The 21874-nt window shown below is 37.7% G+C and overlaps 1 protein-coding gene across 2 annotated transcripts in view; it reads right to left on the minus strand.

Moving 5' to 3' along the window:
• LOC106070507 (5-hydroxytryptamine receptor-like) overlaps nucleotides 1-21249 on the minus strand; it is a 260736-nt gene extending 239487 nt beyond the window's left edge. For both annotated transcript variants that reach the window (XM_056032622.1, XM_056032611.1), the window contains exon 1: nucleotides 20852-21249. The gene's annotated coding sequence lies outside the window, so the exon portion shown is untranslated. The remainder of the gene's footprint in view (nucleotides 1-20851) is intronic.
• Between the last annotated feature and the right edge of the window lie 625 nt (nucleotides 21250-21874).

Below are 21874 nucleotides of genomic sequence, written 5' to 3' on the forward strand. Positions count from 1 at the left end.
AAGTAAGGTTCTAGATCTAATGAAGTAAGGCTCTAGATCTAATGAAGTAAGGCTATAGATCTAATGAAGTAAGGCTCTAGATCTAATGAAGAAAGGTTCTAGATCTAATGAAGTAAGGCTCTAGATCTAATGAAGTAAGGCTCTAGATCTAATGAAGTAAGGCTCTAGATCTAATGAAGTAAGGCTATAGATCTAATGAAGTAAGGCTCTAGATCTAATGAAGTAAGGCTCTAGATCTAATGAAGTAAGGCTATAGATCTAATGAAGTAAGGCTCTAGATCTAATGAAGTAAGGCTCTAGATCTAATGAAGTAAGGCTATAGATCTAATGAAGTAAGGCTCTAGATCTAATGAAGTAAGGCTCTAGATCTAATGAAGTAAGGCTATAGATCTAATGAAGTAAGGCTCTAGATCTAATGAAGTAAGGCTCTAGATCTAATGAAGTAAGGCTATAGTTCATTGACAATAGTATTAAACAAAACTTATAATTCCTGAGAAGTTATCAATTGAAATCACCCAGTAACTGGATTATCTTCTTGATAACAACATCTTCGTATCAACTCTTCTCTATTACCGCTAGTTAGTTGCCCATTTGTTTTTCAATAAGTTTTGATTCTGTGGTGCTCAAAAGAGCAAAAAATTATCGTATAGCCTTTGAATAAAATAAGCATAGCTTATGTACACTATTAGTTTGTACACCGGATACAATTTACAATCTGTAAGTCATAGTTTTTCTGTCATGTATCTTTAGGTGTATAGGTGTAAATGCTGCATACTGCGGTATCATATAATAATAACAATTATAGAATTCATCTGTGTTTCCTTGGTTTGACTTTCATGGAATTTCATGTACAATTCAAATCAATTCTATTTTTCATATGTACACTTTACGTTGTTGCAAAATTCATCAATCACATTCAGACATTTTAGAATAAAATTAAATGCAAAAAATTATGTCAGCCACGGATTGTCCAAAAGATAGCCTAAACACCAGGTGAATGCTTGTGTTAACTCCCTTGTTGCAGAATATAGTTACACAATGAGCTACTACAGGAAAAGAAAGCGAGACAGATCAAGTAAAAACTGACAAGGCAAAGACTAAAATAGTCGTGTACAAAATAGCTGGAATGTTTATAAGATTGTTGTGGATTTTCTGAAATAGGAGTGAAATGTTTCCAATGGATTCAAGCTGTACAACGCAATAGGAGAGTTCCCATTATTTCCCCCCCCCCACACACACACACATATTGTCCGTTTTCAATGACCCGTTCTTTACCCAGGTCGCTATGACCCTTGCTGTTCTGTTCACAGTTTGGAACAAGTGGACATAATTTGGCCAACGTCTGTTGATGACAGGTTCAAAAATTTGAACAAAAACAATGCGTAATGACCTCGTTCAAAGATTTTTATATATGTTATAATATGCTCGTTAGATGAAATGAACTCTCTCTCTCTCTCTCTCTGTATATATATATATATATATATATATATATATATATATATATATATATATATATATATATATATATAATGTTCCTGAATTTCGAGTCTTCACGATAAACCTATATTTAAACTGTAAAATAGTTTACAAATCAAAGAGCTTAAATACATTGATTTTGCAACACAGTAGTACCATAAAAAGTTAGTATATACCTTTAAAAAGATGTATAGCTATCTAATCCACATTTAAAGAGATGTACTTGCTACATACAAGGCGGAACCTACCCAATGCAATCTGTTAACTCTGAAAGTAGCTAGAGCCACTGTGCAGAGGACAGCACGGATCTGTGCCAACGAATATTGGATAGAACTCAGTGATAATATTCAGCTCGCTGCACAAGCAGGCAGCATAAGAGGGATGTACGAAGGAATCAAAAAGGCTCTCGGACCCTCCCATAATAAGTCAGCACCTCTTACATCAACCACTGGGCAAATTATCACAGACAAGAGCGAACAAATGCACAGATGGGTCGAACATTACTTCGAACTCTATGCTACAACAAACTCAGTCTCTACCACAGCCCCTAACGCCATCAACCAATTACCCATAATGAATGAACTAAACGAAGCACCCACCCTATTAGAACTCAACAAAGCCATAGAAAACATGGCAACTGGTAAAGCCCCTGGATGCGACGGTATCCCTCCAGATCTTCTAAAACAATGCAAAACTACACTAAGCCAACCTCTACATGAACTGCTCTGTAAGTGTTGACAAGAAGGTGCTGTGCCACTGGATCTGCGGGATGCTAAGATCATCACCCTGTACAAGAACAAAGGTGACAGAAGGGACTGCAACAACTACAGGAGAATCTCTCTCCTAAGCATTGTAGGCAAAGTTCTTGCTCGAGTGATACTTCCCAGGCTGCAAAAACTTGCTGATCGAGTCTATCCAGAATCACAGTGCGGCTTTCGCTCAGGGAGATCCACAATTGACATGATTTTCTCCATCCGTCAACTTCAGGAAATGTGCAGAGAGCAAAGAATGCCTTTGTACATAGCATTCATTGACCTGACAAAGGTCTTTGATCTAGTCAGCAGAGAAGGCCTCTTTAAAATCTTACAGATAATAGGCTGTCCACCCACGCTGCTAAATATTATTGTCTCTTTCCACCAAAATATGATGGGTACTGTGCAGTTCAACAGCATAAACAGCGGAGTCAAACAAGGATGTCTCCTGGCCCCGACCCTCTTTGGCATACTCTTCTCAATGCTAATACAACCACGCGTTCGACAAATCCACCGAAGGCATATATCTTCATTCCAGATTTGATGGCAAACTTTTAAATATTGCTAGACTGAATGCCAAAACTAAAATCAGAACCACCCTCGTAAGAGATATGCTATTTGCGGACGACGCAGCGGTTGTGGCACACTCACAAGAGGAGCTTCAGTCACTAATGTCCTGCTTCTCTTAAGCTTGCAAAGAGTATGGCCTAACCATCAGCACAAAGAAAACTAATGTTATGGGACCATCTGCTACAACACCACCATCCATCCTCATTGACGATAACAAGGTAGATGACGTGAACGAATTCTCCTACCTTGGGTTGAAAATTCAAGGTGACCTGTCTCTAGAAGAGGAGATAAAAAACGCATAGGGAAGGCCGCATCATCCTTCGCTGACTCCGACCAAGAGTTTGGGAAAACAAGAAGCTCACCACAGCGACCAAAATGGAGGTGTACAAAGCATGCGTTCTTAGTACGCTACTGTACGGCGGTGAGTCGTGGACTACCTACACAAAGCAAGAGAGACAACTAAACTCATTCCACTTGCGCTGCCTTCGAAGGATCTTAAAAATAACATGGAAAGAAAGAGTGTGTAATACCGAGATCCTCGCGAGAACGGGCATTTCCAGCATCTTTTCATTCCTCAGGCAACGCCGCCTGCTCTGGCGCCGGATGGAGGACAATCGTTTCCCGAAAATCCTTCTGTACGGGCAACTTGCGTCTGGCTCAAGAAAAACTAGTCGCCCCCACCACCGTTATGTGGATGTGATAAAGCGGGATTTAAAATCAATGAACATCGATATGGACCATTGGGAAGACATAGCATTAGACCGCACAAGTTGGAGAGGGACGGTGACCAAGAAAGCTATGGACAGCGAGAAAACATGGGCCTCAGCTCTTGAAGAAAAGCGTGCCACACGGAAAATGGCCGGCTCCTCTACCACCAAAGCGAACGCCACCTTGATCTGCAGTATATGTGGACGGGAGTGTCTCTCCAAAATAGGGCTTCACAGCCATATGAAGATGAACCATAGTCGTTCTACGACTGAAGGAGGCCAATGAATCCACATTTGTTCTGTACACCCAATACACCAAAAAGCTATGTATTTATATTTTTTATGCCATAAATGATACTCACTAATACATTATATTGATATAACATGCCTCCTCTGCAAACTATAAACTGTTTTAATTCTTTCAATGAGATATAGCATGCCCCCCCCTCCCCCGCTAAAATAACTATAGTATCTCCATTACCAGCATAAAGAGCCTAACATGCTCTATAAATGCTCTTTATATTAAAGCATGCTTTCAATGTAAACTAAAATATCCTGGCTTCGTAAACTATAACTATAAATTATAACAACCATGCTCTAAAGAGTTTCTTCTATTGTATTCACTCATCAATGTGGTTGTATCCTTGCAACTTACTGGCCATTCATTTCCTTCACAACAAACTCATCTTTGAATTGTGTACCCACGTTATTATACTCAGCTCTATGAAAACAAGAGAAATGAAATACTCATGTGCAGTGAGATACCTGTAATACTTGTACAATGTCGAAGAAATCATGGACCCTATCTATTGGTCAAATGCAAGTCCGACTAATTAAAATAGAGAAGGACTCCAGAGAGGAATCACAATCTCTCCAGAAAACAAACGATAAGATGCAAAATTCCGAAATGCGGTACCGATTTTCATATACGTTCGCAATCTTTTGATATAAACAGTATCGCTGGACTTCACCTAAACAGTATCGCTGGACTTCAACTAAACAGTATCGCTGGACTTCAACTAAACAGTATCGCTGGACTTCACCTAAACAGTATCGCTGGACTTCAACTAAACAGTATCGCTGGACTTCACCTAAACAGTATCGCTGGACTTCAACTAAACAGTATCGCTGAACTTCACCTAAACAGTATCGCTGAACTTCACCTAAACAGTATCGCTGGACTTCAACTAAACAGTATCGCTGGACTTCAACTAAACAGTATCGCTGGACTTCAACTAAACAGTATCGCTGGACTTCAATTAAACAGTATCGCTGGACTTCAACTAAACAGTATCGCTGGACTTCAACTAAACAGTATCGCTGAACTTCAACTAAACAGTATCGCTGGACTTCAACTAAACAGTATCGCTGGACTTCACCTAAACAGTATCGCTGGACTTCACCTAAACAGTATCGCTGAACTTCACCTAAACAGTATCGCTGGACTTCAACTAAACAGTATCGCTGGACTTCACCTAAACAGTATCGCTGGACTTCACCTAAACAGTATCGCTGAACTTCACCTAAACAGTATCGCTGGACTTCAACTAAACAGTATCGCTGGACTTCACCTAAACAGTATCGCTGGACTTCAACTAAACAGTATCGCTGGACTTCACCTAAACAGTATCGCTGGACTTCACCTAAACAGTATCGCTGGACTTCACCTAAACAGTATCGCTGAACTTCACCTAAACAGTATCGCTGGACTTCAACTAAACAGTATCGCTGGACTTCACCTAACTCTTGAAACCCTTAAATACCAATTTCCCATTTTCTTAACAAATTTACAAGCTGTTTCTTTTTAAAGACTCCTTAAATATTAAGTAAGTTTTACAATTATCATACAGTACTCTGTCACATTACAGTATTAACAGAATTGGTGCGTAGAGTAAAGTACCGTTGTATTGGTTTGCCATAGCAAGAACATTTTAGCGCATAAATTAATATTTGTAAATATTGTTTTAATTTTAGTGTTAGAATTAATATTTGTAAATTCAAAATAATAAATTGTGTGATTTTGTCTGCAATATCATAAAATATATACATATACAGGAAAACGCGGAGTCCATAAATATTTGTTTCAAAACCAGCGATATGACCCCTCCCCCCCCCCCCCGAGAAAATTGGACCCGCGAGAGTCAAAGGACCACTGCAACTACTAGGCTAGTTACTTAGCCGAGATAACAAGGGTACAAATCGAGCTAGCCCACACCTCACATAGCTAGCGAGTCAATCCATAACTGCCCAGCATCAATATCTTCTTTTATTTGACATTAACAAGTCATTTATTTGACTCTTTCAGTTGTCTAAAAACTAAAACACAATACTGAACATACTAGGCAACGCAGAATCGTTATATTCTGTTATGTAAAATATATGTGCTGGTACTATATGTTTAAAAGTGACATATAAGTTTATGTTCGACAGTGTTATCTTATTAGGGCATCACCAAAAAAAAAAAAAAAAAAAAACATCAATGCGCTGGTTGATCAAACTTTGATCTTAATCTATAGGGTTTTACTTAGATTTAGATGACGGAATGTGTGTTCAGCTCAGCTCTTGTTCAGATCGATTGTCAAGTATTAGATCTAGCAACTCTTATTGCGTTGTGACATGGTATACTCGTGTCTGTAGTATAAAGGAATGTTATAGGCATGTTAAAGGTATGCTTGATAGAGTTATGCTTGGTATTGACTTGACTGCATACAAGTATACGAATTGCTAAAGTCACACGTAGGACATTGAAAAGGTTATATCTTACAGGTATGACAATACGCTCCATGTATGTTCACATATAAAAAGTAAAGCTACACGTAACAGATATGGTCATATGTAACAGACATGGCTACACATAACAGGTATGGTTACAAGTAACAAATATGAAACGCTAGTTAAAAATTTAGAAAAAAAAAGTTATATTTTTTTTAAGATGGCCGCCATGTAGTGTGGAATTTTCCGCTACGGACATACGTCGCAATAGTTCCGTGCTAAAACTCTACCTCCCCTACCGTTGAGTAAAATATGTTGGCTAGAATGTAATAATCTTTCTCTCTAAAGAAACTTCTTTAAAAACACACAAGTCAAGATTTCTTGATGACATGACCTGCATTCTGCCAATATGACATAAACAATAATCTGCAAATATTCTTAAATGCGAAACGCCTGTTGCAAGCACGCTTAACATTTAAAGTGAACTATAGCAGCGTTTCTCAAACTGTGAAGGTGCCCCTCCCCCCTAGGGGCGAGAGATTCTCTAAATGGCGACGCCACGTCCTGACAAAAATGGGATGAGCTTAGCCGGTCAATTTCTTAAAAATATTTGTTCATTGTAATTATGCTTGAAAATATTTCTTCATTGTAATTATCTATTAACCAATTAAAAATGACATTACTACCAAATGTTAAAGAAGTTAATATATTTTAAGAGTCGATTCATTTTTTAAATAAAATCAAAATGTATGCATAGTTATACTACTGAAATGTTTTTGAGGAAGGCATTTCAAAGCGCCTTCACTGAGATGAACTCTCACACACGTCAAAACGGTCGAAATCCATGGTGTAGTGCATTTGGGCGCGTACTAGTTTTGACCCAGCCGTTTTGGCTCTGGGCGTTGTGGCGCTAAATGTTGTAATCACATCATATATGATCATTTTGTGTATGTCCTTAAGAAGGACAGTGTTTTGTATGTCCTTAAGAAGGACAGTGTTTTGTATGTCCTTAAGAAGGACAGTGTTTTGTATGTCCTTAAGAAGGACAATGTTTTGAATGTCCTTAAGAAGGACAGTGTTTTGTATGTCCTTAAGAAGGACAGTGTTTTGAATGTCCTTAAGAAGGACAGTGTTTTGTATGTCCTTAAGAAGGACAGTGTTTTGAATGTCCTTAAGAAGGACAGTGTTTTGTATGTCCTTAAGAAGGACAGTGTTTTTAATGTCCTTAAGAAGGACAGTGTTTTGTATGTGTGTTTTGTGTTCCACCGTAGTTCAATGTAACGAACAAGTTTTTTTTGTCCATTAGATTTTCGATTTACGTTTGTTGCCAAATTATTTTTATTTTTCTAACATTGTCATGTGTGTGTTGCACAGTGTTAGGGAGTGTGTGTGTGTGTTTCTATGGTGACGGTGAGAAGTTAGCTATTCTTTTCTTCCTTATTACATTCCAAAAGCCCTCCTGGACCTCACTGTGTCCCCAGCTAGCTTAAAAGGAGGGGGGGGGGTGCGAACAAAATTCTTCTCATTTAGGGGGCTCCACCAGCGCAAGCTTGAGAAACGCTGATCTCCAGTGATATTTAAAGCTGACAGCGTAGGTCTATATATTACAGAATTAACTGACCTTTTTCTTGAACGGGACGCACATAAACACACACACACCTACACACATGCACAAGTCAATGGAACATTAACAAACCAATGGCTGGTTATTACGTCAACTTCGGAATGATTGGTTGCATATTTTCTTTTCTTTTCAGAACGAGGCCAAGCGTACATGTGCAGACTATAAAATTCAAGATCATTATGTGCCTTATGAATGATTAGTGAAGCCATAGCTTTCTATTGTCCTGATAGCATGGTGGGAGCGTGCGTGCCTCTATTAATATAAATTGTTAATTTGTTTTTCTTTTAATGTTGTTTTTATGACTAAAGATTTAATCACCTAAAATAAAGAAAACAGTTCGACATAAAAATGCAATTTTTGTTCATGTTTATCAGAAATTTTGTGAACTTTCTGTTCGACATTTATTTGGTACACCGAGAAATAATAATAAAAAAAATACTTTAAAAAATAAAAAAATATGTTGACATTAGACATCAAACTCAAAGATAATGTACATTAATGAATAGGCCTATAGAAGTCGAAATGCCAATTGGTACAGTATATAAGCAAGATTAACAAAAGAATAATCATTAAGATTCTTTTAATGAATAGTACCGTTGTTTATCGGCAAAAAAAATGCACAAGTGACAAATCTCAATTATATGGCCTCATGTCGTGCTTTATATGCAGCAAAGACATCTATAACATCATCTAGATCAATGCTGTCTAGTATTTGTGACTCCACGTGAATAGCAAAATTACATTGCAGTGGCGTAATATTTAATATTTACTGTAAAAAAAAAATAGAATATTCATATGGGGTTCCCCCTCAAGTGTGGGTCAGGGTGGACTTTTGAATTTTGACACCCCCTCCCCCACCTTCGTTACGCCACTGTTCGAAGTGTTTATTGAATTTTGAGAATTGCTAAAATAGGTAGGTCTAAAATAAAACAGTAAGACCTACAAGATTAGGAAGAGATTATGAGAAAAGTCCAAATTGAAATGACAAAAAAACTAATAATGACAAGCAAACAATGGTCCTAAAGCTGTAGATAGCTCTGTAGGCAAGAAGGTCGTTCATTGCTTGATGTTTGAAGAAGTATTTTTATAATCTCTCTTTCTCACTAGATTTCATTTCTTTTTCTCTTTACATATAGCACCATCTCTCTTCCTCCCTAGATTTCATTTCTTTTTCTCTTTACATATAGTACCATCTCTCTTTCTCCCTAGATTTCATTTCTTTTTCTCTTTACATATAGCACCATCTCTCTTCCTCACTAGATTTCATTTCTTTTTCTCTTTACATATAGCACCATCTCTCTTCCTCACTAGATTTCATTTCTTTTTCTCTTTACATATAGTACCATCTCTCTTCCTCCCTAGATTTCATTTCTTTTTCTCTTTACATATAGCACCATCTCTCTTCCTCCCTAGATTTCATTTCTTTTTCTCTTTACATATTGCACCATCTCTCTTCCTCACTAGATTTCATTTCTTTTTCTCTTTACATATAGCACCATCTCTCTTCCTCCCTAGATTTCATTTCTTTTTCTCTTTACATATAGCACCATCTCTCTTCCTCCCTAGATTTTATTTCTTTTTCTCTTTACATATAGCACCATCTCTCTTCCTCCCTAGATTTCATTTCTTTTTCTCTTTACATATAGCACCATCTCTCTTCCTCCCTAGATTTCATTTCTTTTTCTCTTTACATATTGCACCATCTCTCTTCCTCCCTAGATTTCATTTCTTTTTCTCTTGACATATAGCACCATCTCTCTTCCTCCCTAGATTTCATTTCTTTTTCTCTTTACATATAGTACCATCTCTCTTTCTCCCTAGATTTCATTTCTTTTTCTCTTTACATATAGCACCATCTCTCTTCCTCACTAGATTTCATTTCTTTTTCTCTTGACATATAGCACCATCTCTCTTCCTCACTAGATTTCATTTCTTTTTCTCTTTACATATAGCACCATCTCTCTTCCTCACTAGATTTCATATCTTTTTCTCTTGACATATAGCACCATCTCTCTTCCTCACTAGATTTCATTTCTTTTTCTCTTTACATATAGCACCATCTCTCTTCCTCACTAGATTTCATATCTTTTTCTCTTGACATATAGCACCATCTCTCTTCCTCACTAGATTTCATTTCTTTTTCTCTTTACATATAGCACCATCTCTCTTCCTCACTAGATTTCATTTCTTTTTCTCTTGACATATAGCACCATCTCTCTTCCTCACTAGATTTCATTTCTTTTTCTCTTTACATATAGCACCATCTCTCTTCCTCCCTAGATTTCATTTCTTTTTCTCTTGACATATTGCACCATCTCTCTTCCTCCCTAGATTTCATTTCTTTTTCTCTTGACATATAGCACCATCTCTCTTCCTCCCTAGATTTCATTTCTTTTTCTCTTTACATATAGTACCATCTCTCTTTCTCCCTAGATTTCATTTCTTTTTCTCTTGACATATTGCACCATCTCTCTTCCTCCCTAGATTTCATTTCTTTTTCTCTTTACATATTGTACCATCTCTCTTTCTCCCTAGATTTCATTTCTTTTTCTCTTTACATATAGTACCATCTCTCTTTCTCCCTAGATTTCATTTCTTTTTCTCTTTACATATAGCACCATCTCTCTTCCTCCCTAGATTTCATTTCTTTTTCTCTTGACATATTGCACCATCTCTCTTCCTCACTAGATTTCATTTGTTTTTCTCTTGACATATAGCACCATCTCTCTTCCTCCCTAGATTTCATTTATTTTTCTCTTTACATATAGTACCATCTCTCTTTCTCCCTAGATTTCATTTCTTTTTCTCTTTACATATAGTACCATCTCTCTTTCTCCCTAGATTTCATTTCTTTTTCTCTTTACATATAGTACCATCTCTCTTTCTCCCTAGATTTCATTTCTTTTTCTCTTTACATATAGCACCATCTCTCTTCCTCCCTAGATTTCATTTCTTTTTCTCTTTACATATAGTACCATCTCTCTTTCTCCCTAGATTTCATTTCTTTTTCTCTTTACATATAGCACCATCTCTCTTCCTCCCTAGATTTCATTTCTTTTTCTCTTTACATATAGTACCATCTCTCTTCCTCACTAGATTTCATTTCTTTTTCTCTTTACATATAGTACCATCTCTCTTCCTCACTAGATTCCATTTCTTTTTCTCTTTACATATAGCACCATCTCTCTTCCTCCCTAGATTTCATTTCTTTTTCTCTTTACATATAGTACCATCTCTCTTTCTCCCTAGATTTCATTTCTTTTTCTCTTTACATATTGCACCATCTCTCTTTCTTTCTTACTTTACTACAACCTATTGTTTCTTGCTCCTATCCTTACATTCTCTCTCTTTGTGTTTCCCTCCTTGTCTGTTTCTGTCTCCCCCCCCCTCCCTCTGGCATTGACCGCTATGAACCCATTCCACCAGCCCACGTGCTACTATTTGTTATAGTCTTAAATATTTTCATCTAGTGACTAAATGACTTTTACAGGACTGATCGTGGTTCACCTGCCCCCTCCTCCTCCTCCTCTGTACTCCAGTCGTGACCTCGTCAATACTGTGCGTTAGATTAACTAGCGCACTGACAGATTTCTCTTTACCTTTTTGTATAGGGACATTAGCAGCTACAGCAGTTACAGCTCTAAGTCCCACAGCTACTTCCGTGGTTACAGGGTTTGATTTGAATACAACTAATATCTCGATTCCCCTTGTACTTGTGCTGCGGGCACTGATATGCCTGGATATGTTTTTGTCCAAAGTTATTTGGTTTTCATTAAGAAATGATTAGTCTTAAAAATCCTAGAAACCATTGGACATTTTTTACTACAAGTTATTCACATTAATATGTTCTTTTTTACATTATAATTTTCACTTTGATTTTACAGTGCTAAATAGTAAAAGTAAAAAATAAAAAAAAATTGATACGTTTTTAAAATTGATAGTTAATCTATACTTTATTCTGCACACCGGAATGCACCGAAGTATACTCGCTATTTATAAATATTCCTCCTTTCTATGTAATCTACCATTCAGCTTATAAAAGAGATAATGGAGAGAAGGCCAGGGGCAGACATCTCTTGAGCATTAAATGTATTTATTGAACATAATTTAGGTGTTTTAAGTTATGATCAGATGAAGTGATAAAAAAAAGTAAGTTCCCCTTTCAGATCTATGTACTGTTTTTTTTTTAATTCAAGGTATGCCAGACAAACGATAAACGCGAAACAATGCACAAGAGTCTATATAAAGCAGAGTCTCAATACATCCAAATGTAGATCAAACAAAGACGTAACTATCAGCATGGCGCAACCAGAAAGAATCTCTACAACAGAACCAGAAAGTATCACTACAACGGAACCAGAAAGTATCTCTACAACAGAACCAGAAAGTATCACTACAACGGAACCAGAAAGTATCTCTACAACAGAACCAGAAAGTATCACTTCAACGGAACCAGAAAGTATCTCTACAACAGAACCAGAAAGTATCACTACAACAGAACCAGAAAGTATCACTACAACAGAACCAGAAAGTATCACTACAACGGAACCAGAAAGTATCTCTACAACAGAACCAGAAAGTATCACTACAACGGAACCAGAAAGTATCTCTACAACAGAACCAGAAAGTATCACTACAACGGAACCAGAAAGTATCTCTACAACAGAACCAGAAAGTATCACTACGACGGAACCAGAAAGTATCTCTACAACAGAACCTGAGATGAACTCCTATTGAAAAATCAGGAGTTCATCTCAGGTTCTGTTGTAGAGATACTTTCTGGTTCCGTTGTAGAACCAGAAAGTATCACTACAACAGAACCAGAAAGTATCACTACAACAGAACCTTCGATGAAGTCCAGTAGGGAATCGGCGCCGGAGGCGCCATTATCCCGTTGATGGTTAGAAAGGCTTTTATCCAACCACCAGGCCTGGACATGGGGCTCTTCACCCCTGTCCTGTCTGAGGCACCCAACGGTAGGTGGCCATGTCGGTTGACAGAATGGGAAAACCGGGCCGTGCCGTGTACACAGCGCACCGTCCCCGGTCCTGGCCCACTCGCTATAAGTGGCCGAGAACAGCGCTAACTGCGGGGAGCTTGTCTCATATTCCTATACTGTAACCGCCACTGTTCCGTGCAAGGGCCACCACTCCAGCCACGGGTCTCTGATGACGACCCCCTTTGTGGAACGGCGTGGCGGACTTTTTGGACTAGGTTGCAGGTTACTTGTTCCATCCCCACCCCGAGTGAGATAAAAAAAACAAAAGCTCACCCAGGGAGACCAATGTTAATGTCGCAGGGCTGAGCCGAAGGCTCTTCGAGCCCTAAATTTGAAAAAAAAAAAAACCTGCTTGGACGCCAAACAGTAAAAAAAAAAAAACCTGTGTGAACACACAGTTCTGTTTGGGAGAGACCCTAGACAATGCCTATGTAAAGCATTGCTGTTGACCGATGAGTTTGACCCCCGACACGTGGGCTAGATACACGGCCGAATGCCGAGAATGCACCGGGATCTTCTGCCATTTTCCTTCAATGTACCAAGCTAACTGTGCGGGACTCGCCATTTATGTAACGGTCACTTTGAGGAACAGCGCATGGATTGGTGACAGGTTTGTGGGGACTTTATTACAACCCCGCCCGTGCAATGAGTGGACTCTCCACGGGAGTCCTGTGTTGCTACCCATTTAGCCTAGCCACTTCCTCAAATGGCCGTTTCCACGCGGGCGCCAAGATGAGGCAGGGCAACGTGCCCGCGCCCAGGGAGACCTGCTAGAAGGCCTGGTTCGCTACTCGTTCTTAGCCTGTCCAGATCCACCTCTGGATGTTTCCACCGGAGGGCCACGCTGAGGCGACGGGTAGCTGGAATTTCCTCCGCCAGAAAGTATCACTACAACAGAACCAGAAAGTATCACTACAACAGAACCAGAAAGTATCACTACAACAGAACCAGAAAGTATCACTACAACAGAACCAGACGGTATCACTACAACAGAACCAGACGGTATCACTACAACAGAACCAGACGGTATCGCTACGCCAGAGGCTCAATACGCCAGAGGCTCATGTACATCAGAGTCTATGTACACCAAAAAGCTGAAGACACTATTTGCTCAATACATCAGAGACAACACACCTGGGATACATAATAGGTAAGAGAAAAATGACAAGTCCGACTGCATACTGTAGAAACTGCAAGGTTTCCAACGTATCACAATAAATCTTTCTTAGCGCCTTGACTTACAAGGCCCCAAAACATCAAAAAATCCGCACATAAAAATAGCTTCAAGTGTCAGTCACACACACACTGGTTGCCCTGGTGATTGTTTTAGTTTTGCCAACCATCCTTTCTCTGAACTTCGCCAGAACGAACAGTTAGCAAATAGCCAGAGGACAAAAAGAAAGGAGAGAAAAACTTAGAAATAAACCCAGGAATAAACCCAGTTACACATGAGGGAATTTAATTTTACGCTCGCCAACAGAGGAAACGAAGCGCCATATTGAATGGAAGAAAGTTATTTCTATTCTATCTCTATGAAATCAGAGAATGAATTTTTTTAGGGACACCCGAAAAGGGAAAAGCCGCTATTAGTTTTCGTGTAGTCTGACTGTCCGTGCGTTAGTCATGTATAGATCTCAAAACTAGATATTAAAATCCGATTTTATGATATTGTAGAGCTAGCAAAGCTTACATGCAACGGCTATGTTCTGAAACCATTTTGGTTTTAAAATAAATATTTGTTCCACCTTTATACAAATTAAACTACACCATATTAATAATTGTTTACTATTAAAATAAAAAAAAAAGATAGAGGCGAAGGCTGTCTAATGAGATGATTATTCGGTATATTTTTAGAACATTTAAGCATACAGTTTTCCTATCTCTCAAAAATGTTATCAAAAGTATACATCGCTAAATAGTGCATTTAGTATTATAAGCGCTACAAATAATTTTAGGGATTTTATTTATTTCTGTTTGAAAAAAAAGAGAAAAAATGTATATTGTATACAAATAACTGTACGCATTTTTAAAAAATTCAGTACAAATGTATTTTTAATGTTGATGCTTAGCTGTGACATTATGCACGTATAGACAATTGATATAATTGAAAGACCATTTCCAGATGTCATGAGGGACAAACTAGTCATTCAATAACCCCCGAGACCAATTTTTATAGAAGGCATGACCACTGACCTGCGACGTTGCAACCTGTGGTCAGTTTAGACCAATATCTCTATAACGATCTGTCTCTGTCCAACCCCCTTGTTCGTAGGTAAACTATCAATTAGATGGTCATTCAAGTAAGGCCAGGCTCACACTGAACCAAATCTTCATAACAATCAGGTCATTGAATACTTGCGAATATCAACAATGTCATAGTACTAGCACTATCAGCCGACCAAACAAAACCACTACTTTGGTACCACCCTTGTTCCCCCATACGGCTGTGTTCTATGAAAGGAGGTAGGCTTGTCATTGTTAATAGTTTTGTAAACTAGCTCAGAGCTTCTGATATTTCTGCAGAAACTATTGACACATTCCTTTTTGTTTAGCAAACAGATTACCCGTGGACCCCTCAGTGGCCCGAGTTTGTGTGAAACACAAACTCTCTTTTTAATTTTGCTTTTTATTGAGGGTTTTAATAAAAATGGAGGCTAATCCAAGAAGAGCACGTTATTTTTGGTGTATCCGGTTAAACAATACGGAATATAATAAATTAATATGCACTATTTTTAGCACCGTGAAATCCAAATAGTATTCAAGTGTGTAAATAGGGAGTATATTCTAGTACTTTGCTTTCTTTGTAAAATGCTTGTTCTTCAAATAGAATCCTTATTTAGCACTTGTATATGGGTTTGGGAGGTGCCGTATAGCGACGTTGAGGTTGCTAATAATAATATAAAGTTTAGTTTTATGAAATTATTATATTATTACTTGGTAACTTCATATTTTATAGAATTGTTCATGCAACTATACCAAACAGGACACACCAGTTAAGAATGATATTATTAAAACACGCGTTGATTATCTCCCTTAGAACACTAATGTTACAAAAAAAAAAAATAATAAAGACGTGTATTGCTATTTCCACTAAGCAATAGAATAACAATGGTAATATTAAGATAAAACTTTTGAAGTGATGTTCTTCATTATAACAGAAGGTAGACACCCGCGTGCACCAGTTTCTTCTTTGTATTGGACTTTTCAGCTGTTCTTGTTGTTGTAATGGGCCTTTGTGTTCACAGTTTGCTTTGTTCTTCAATTCAAATTGATCTAGTTTCACTGTTTATAAAACAATCATTAAACAAAACGAAACAAACAATAAAACTACTGTAATAACATTCCAGGCTAACAGAGAAAGCGATGGGAAGACAACATCATAGAATGGTCTCTCGTTGAAAGATTCTAGTCAAGAAAAAAGGAATGAAGAAAGTCAGTCGACAGATCATGTGTGTTGCCCCAATGGTTCAACAGACTGAGGGACAGGTGAAGGAATATTTGTAAAATGATTGACATGTTTCAGATGTTCCTTTAGAGTTGAAGATACTCTACTTCCTAGTACAAACCTTCGGGAAGATGGCAGCGGACACGGTATGAACCCGGGACATCGAGACGGTCGACAGACAGTCCAGTGCGCATACCGCACGACCAGGCAAAGGCAGTCGTTTGTTCTGGGAATGAAACGTAAGTTTAACTGACACCGGGATGAGGTAGGGTCACTATCTTGTTGCTGGGTCACTATCTTGTTGCTGGGTCGCTAGCTGCCAAGTCGTGTGGCATACGCTCTGGACAGTCGTTCGTTAGTCTTGATGGTCCCGGGTTCGAATGCTGCCCACATCTGCCCTCGCCCTCTTGTAATAACCGAATCTTCATGAACATTCGAAACATGTAAAACAATCACGGTTATACCGAACTCTCATTTTATAATAAACTTAATTTAAAGGACATCTACTTTGTGATGTTATAGCATGTTATAATTTTGTACAGAAATGTAGCTTGTCTCTAGTACTTCTTCCCTTTCTCTCTCTCTATATATATTCTTTCTCACTCACTCTATATCAGTCTTTTCCAACAGACTAGGAGATGAGGGAACTAAAGACTTAAACGATAATTTACGGGTAAAAGTCTATGCGATAAACTTTTACGATACGAAAAACAACAGAAAAAAAAAACAACTAAAAAAAAAAAATGATAATAATGAACAAGAAATTTTTTTTTTTAAATATTATATTAAGCGAAGTTGTATCAATTAGTTTGGATCAGTCATGTAATTAAATTTGTAATAGATCTAGACTATAAAGAATGAATTTGTGTGATTAGAAGAATGTCAATCAATTTTTTCGATTTAGTGCAATTTAAAGCTTGTAGCTTTCTCGTGCACTATGATCCCATCCCAGTCTGGACCTGTTGGGATGAATAGTCAGAGATTGTTATGTACAACGTTTTGGGGGCCGGGGGGGGGGGGCAAAGAGAGAGAGAGAGAGAGAATACTCTAATATTCCAGCGCCTAAAGTATGTGTCTGTGAGGAGGGCATTATGAAGCGGGTCGTTTATATTCAACGTAACGGAAACTAGAATTCATGGGCTGTAGACTGTATGATAGAAAATGTGGGGATCGTTGTCTTGGGAGTTCAAGGAAAAATCAAAGGAGGGAGGTTTCAACTCTAAATAAACAATATAAATCCACGGAACCAATCAACGGGCGTAGCCGGTACGTCATGCTGGTCCTGTATACTGTAGGATGCACTATGCAATATCCGAGATTACACAATTTTATTCTCCCTTTGAATGGATGTATTCTGAAATAAGTAACGTCATTTAGCTATAAGTTAGTATAAGCACAAAAATAAAAATAAATAAAAATATGAGAAATACAAAAAAAAAATCAACTTTAGAAGTAATTCCATACGTGACATAGGACAAAGTTTAGACTCGCCTCGTTATAAAATCACAGTTGTAAATCGATTCTTCCCATTTACAACTATCGCATAATTATCTTGAGTTTTCTCCTTTTATCCCATACTTCGAAATGATCAAATCAGTTATTGGCATCATTGATGATTCATCACAATCTAAGATTTATTAGAATAAACCTTTCTGAATCAGGCGCAATTATTGTTATCCAATTATTCATATGGCCGCTCACTCAACTGATCCATGTGTTGGACTTCGTTACTTCCGTTCTTACTCTCTCTCTCTCTCTCCTCTCTCTCTCTCTCTCTCTCTTTCATTCCAGCTCTCGTTCCTCCCTGTTTCTATCTTTCTCCTTGAGAGTAAATCCAGACGCTTACAAATTGTACATGGGGGAGGGGTGTGCCACTTAAAGCAATTGATTATGGTCCAATGACAAGATACTAACAAATTAGCTGAGCAGGAAGTAAGTCTGAAGGTAGAGAGACCGATGGTTTGGTTCCAGCGCTTAGGTCTACTGCTGAGACTATCTCTAAATAGGTTAGGTCTACTGCTGAGACTATCTCTAAATACAACACTATGGAGAATTAGGCTTACCTAGCCGCATCTATTCAAAATCAAACTCTAAGATCTGCTCCACAATCATTGGGGGTAAACTCAGCGCCATAATTATGGGTTTAAGTTCCGCACCACAATCTTTAGAGTAAGTTCACTATTACAATCAGTAACGTAAGCTCATCGCCCAAATCAAAGGTGAAGAAATTAATATTACAATTTTTAGAGGGAAAATCAGCACTACAATCATTAGCTTAAGCTAAGTTCACAATCATTAGGGTAAGCTCTGCAACACAATCATTAATGAAAGCTTAGCAACACAATTATTAGTGAAATTTCAGTAGCACAAACATTACGGTAAGCCTAGTGCCAGAAATATGAAGAGGGTTAACTCGACACCACATGGGGTTGTGAGAATCTAATGAGCATGCGTCCCAGGCATCGTGGTCAACACGATCAGTTTTAGGGTTTCTTTTGTCGCAAACAGCATTTCATCCTAGGACCTGGACAGATACGCAATCAGACTTGAAATGTCTGTCTCAGATTAAGCATGGTTTTGTTTTATTTATCTGTGACTTTATCTGATTTTCTGAATTCTTACGTTTAAAGATTCAAATAAATAATTTAATATTTCTAATAGGTTAATCCGCTGAGGCTGTTTATACATTATGAAATACAATTTCGGGGTTAAAATAAAAAAAAAAACTAATTGGACATTGATCTCTGTTTTATAATTGATGATTTTCAGTTCAAATGAAATATTAATAAATGGTTCTTTGTTTTATAACTTAGCTATCTCTACGTGTTAAATATATCGTCTAATGGATGCAAAAAAAAGGATATAAGTTCATATATTGTTTTTGATTTATGACATTAGTTGATGCTGTTTATTGGAATGTATAATTCTCTTACATTGAACGTAAATGTTTTGCTTGAACAATTATTGAATAAAAGGTCGCTTTCAGAACAGTTAGCAATTTCATTTTTGAAAAAAAAAAAAAGAAACATGTATTAACCCTGTTATTTCCATTGAGAATCAGATACAAAGAAGACATTATTGTTTATATTGGAAGGCCCAGGACCACCCCTCCCAACCTTCCCCTTTTATTACTTTTAAATAATAACTTTTGATTGTAAGAGAAATGAGTTTATGTTGTGATATTATTTTTTCTTTTGAAAACTTTGAATTTTACTTTTTAACACTTACATAGAGAAGGGCGACATTGTTTTCGCCCTGTCTGTCCATCTGTCTGTCACGTTTAGATATCTGATATCAAAACGATACGCGCTATTAAAACAGATTTTATTGCCTCCCCTATAATGCTTCAAATAAATGCAGCATTTATTTACGGTCTTACAAAAACAAAATTTTTCTAAAATGTATTTTAATTTTCATATTATAGACATTTATGTTTAAACATAAAAAAAAAATGGGTGAACAAAACAGTTCATTTTCACTCACTGCCTTCTCTAAAGCACAACTCGATTAGACGTAAAGGTTCTTCGTTTATTTGCGTGTTTTACACGTTGTGCATGTTCCTTTAGATGTGCAGGTTATGGGAACATCTAGACGACAGTCCAGAGCGCATACTAAGCGAACCAGGCAACCATCGTGATTTAAATAGATGCAAAAGCTTTTTTTTTTTTTGGTAGTCCACTAAAAGCCTACACTTATGTTTTTATTATCAAACATTTTGTATGCACATACGTATTAAATTACTAAACATTTTTTTTTAAAGTTCTTGCTACGCTGGCTCTTATGTAGTACAACACGCACTAGAGGAAATCCGATTTCTTATACTGTGAACATTTTGTTTATTAGTGCCACGGCTAATTACGGTCTTCCAGAGGCATAGGCATTACGAAAAATATTTGCGCATTTAACTGCATTGTCTTTGATTCCGATGATTATAGAAGATCGCAGTATTTTACATGACAACACAAACCCTGTTTCCACCTGCATCTAATGCATACAACGCCGTTGTTCTCCGAAAGGAAAAACCAAATTATGCATGTTTTACAAACCTAAGCAGTAAACCAATTTTTAGTACTATGTAAACTGCAGTGCGCTCTATGTAACAACATACAGTCACGGAATATACAATCGCTTCTATTTCTGTTTTTATTTAGATTTCATCTCGTGTGAAACGTCATGGGTAAGTTGAACTGTCCGAGGGGAGGGGGCACACTTTGTTTTTTTTTAAATTTTAAAATAGTATACATCAGCGTTTAGTTATAAGTTAGGTCTCAAAAATATTAACTCTGCGTCTCCTTCCTGAGTTGAAAATTGATATTGTACTCTCAGATGTAAACTACTTAACTATTAGATATACACTTTAGTGAGTAAGTAAGTTTATCATTTTTTAAAATCTCCTTTCCAGAACTTCTTTTTGATGTATTTATATTTTTTAAAAAAAATTTTGCTTCAATTTTATTCAGTAGATCTGTTATCCCGTTTCTCTTTCATAGTGTGTAGAGATCCTTACTTCTAAAAAATGTATTTAAATATGTCTTTAAAAATCTTTGACATAAAAGAGGTACTTACTTTATTGATTAAATTTATCTCACGTATTTGTTACATATGTTATCCACAATAGTACACAATATCTGACAGAATATATATATATATATATGAGCTGTCCAGGGATTAAGTGATTATCAATTCAACAGAAAGAAACTTGAAATTATGTCCCATCTCAGTCCACACCAGCAGGTGTTAGTGAAATCTTCGATAGAGAGTTAACCTTTCTTTGCAACAACAAAAATTATCACCACAATTAATTCCTGTAGGTCGCGAGACAGTCCATGTTTGAAATATCCGTAAGATGCCTGTGGGCGATGACAAAACAGCACAAAAAAAGTGTAAGAAAGAAAGAGAGAGAGAGGGGAAGAGACAGGGGGTGAAAGAGAGACAGAAAGAAAACGGCGGGGGAGGGGAGAGGACGGCGGTGAGCATCACTGGTGCTCTTTGATGACTCCTCGCCTGGTGTCGGTACGATGGGGGCCCAGCCTCGCGCGTGCGTCTCTCGAACTCGCTTTCTCACTGTTGGACCTAGTGCCAAGCGGAGCGTCAAAACATCCCCCCCCCCCCCCGCTTTTCTCCTCAAGACGAGGAAGGGGTGGCGGGGGGGGGCGAACAATTTGGGAGTTTGGGAGGAGGGGGTTGACCAACTTCTGTGGTGGGACGAATGGCGTAGGGTAAAAAAAAAAACAACTAGAGGAGAGCGCGGTAATCTTTGGTGGACACACAGTTTTACTTCTTTTGGCGCCCCACTCACTCCCTTTCCCTTCTGCTCTCCCTGCCACCCCATTATTCTTTTCTTTCGGAAGTATTTTCTAACTGCCGCGGAAAAGATCAATGCAGACTGTTTGGGTCTAGTTTACCAGTGTCTATGTCTTGGTCAATACGTAACTGTGTGTCTATGTGTGTCAATATCAGTGAATAGTTAGCATAAAAAAAAATGTGTGTGTCCAGTTTAAGAGTGTCGCAGATATTATCTGTATTAAACTGTGTGCCTAAATGGGTTCCCATAATGTTGTCTGAAAGTAACGGACGTAATGTCTGAGA

Source organism: Biomphalaria glabrata, chromosome 1 (assembly GCF_947242115.1).
Source record: "Biomphalaria glabrata chromosome 1, xgBioGlab47.1, whole genome shotgun sequence".
In the NCBI taxonomy this organism is placed as follows: Eukaryota; Metazoa; Mollusca; class Gastropoda; family Planorbidae; genus Biomphalaria; species Biomphalaria glabrata.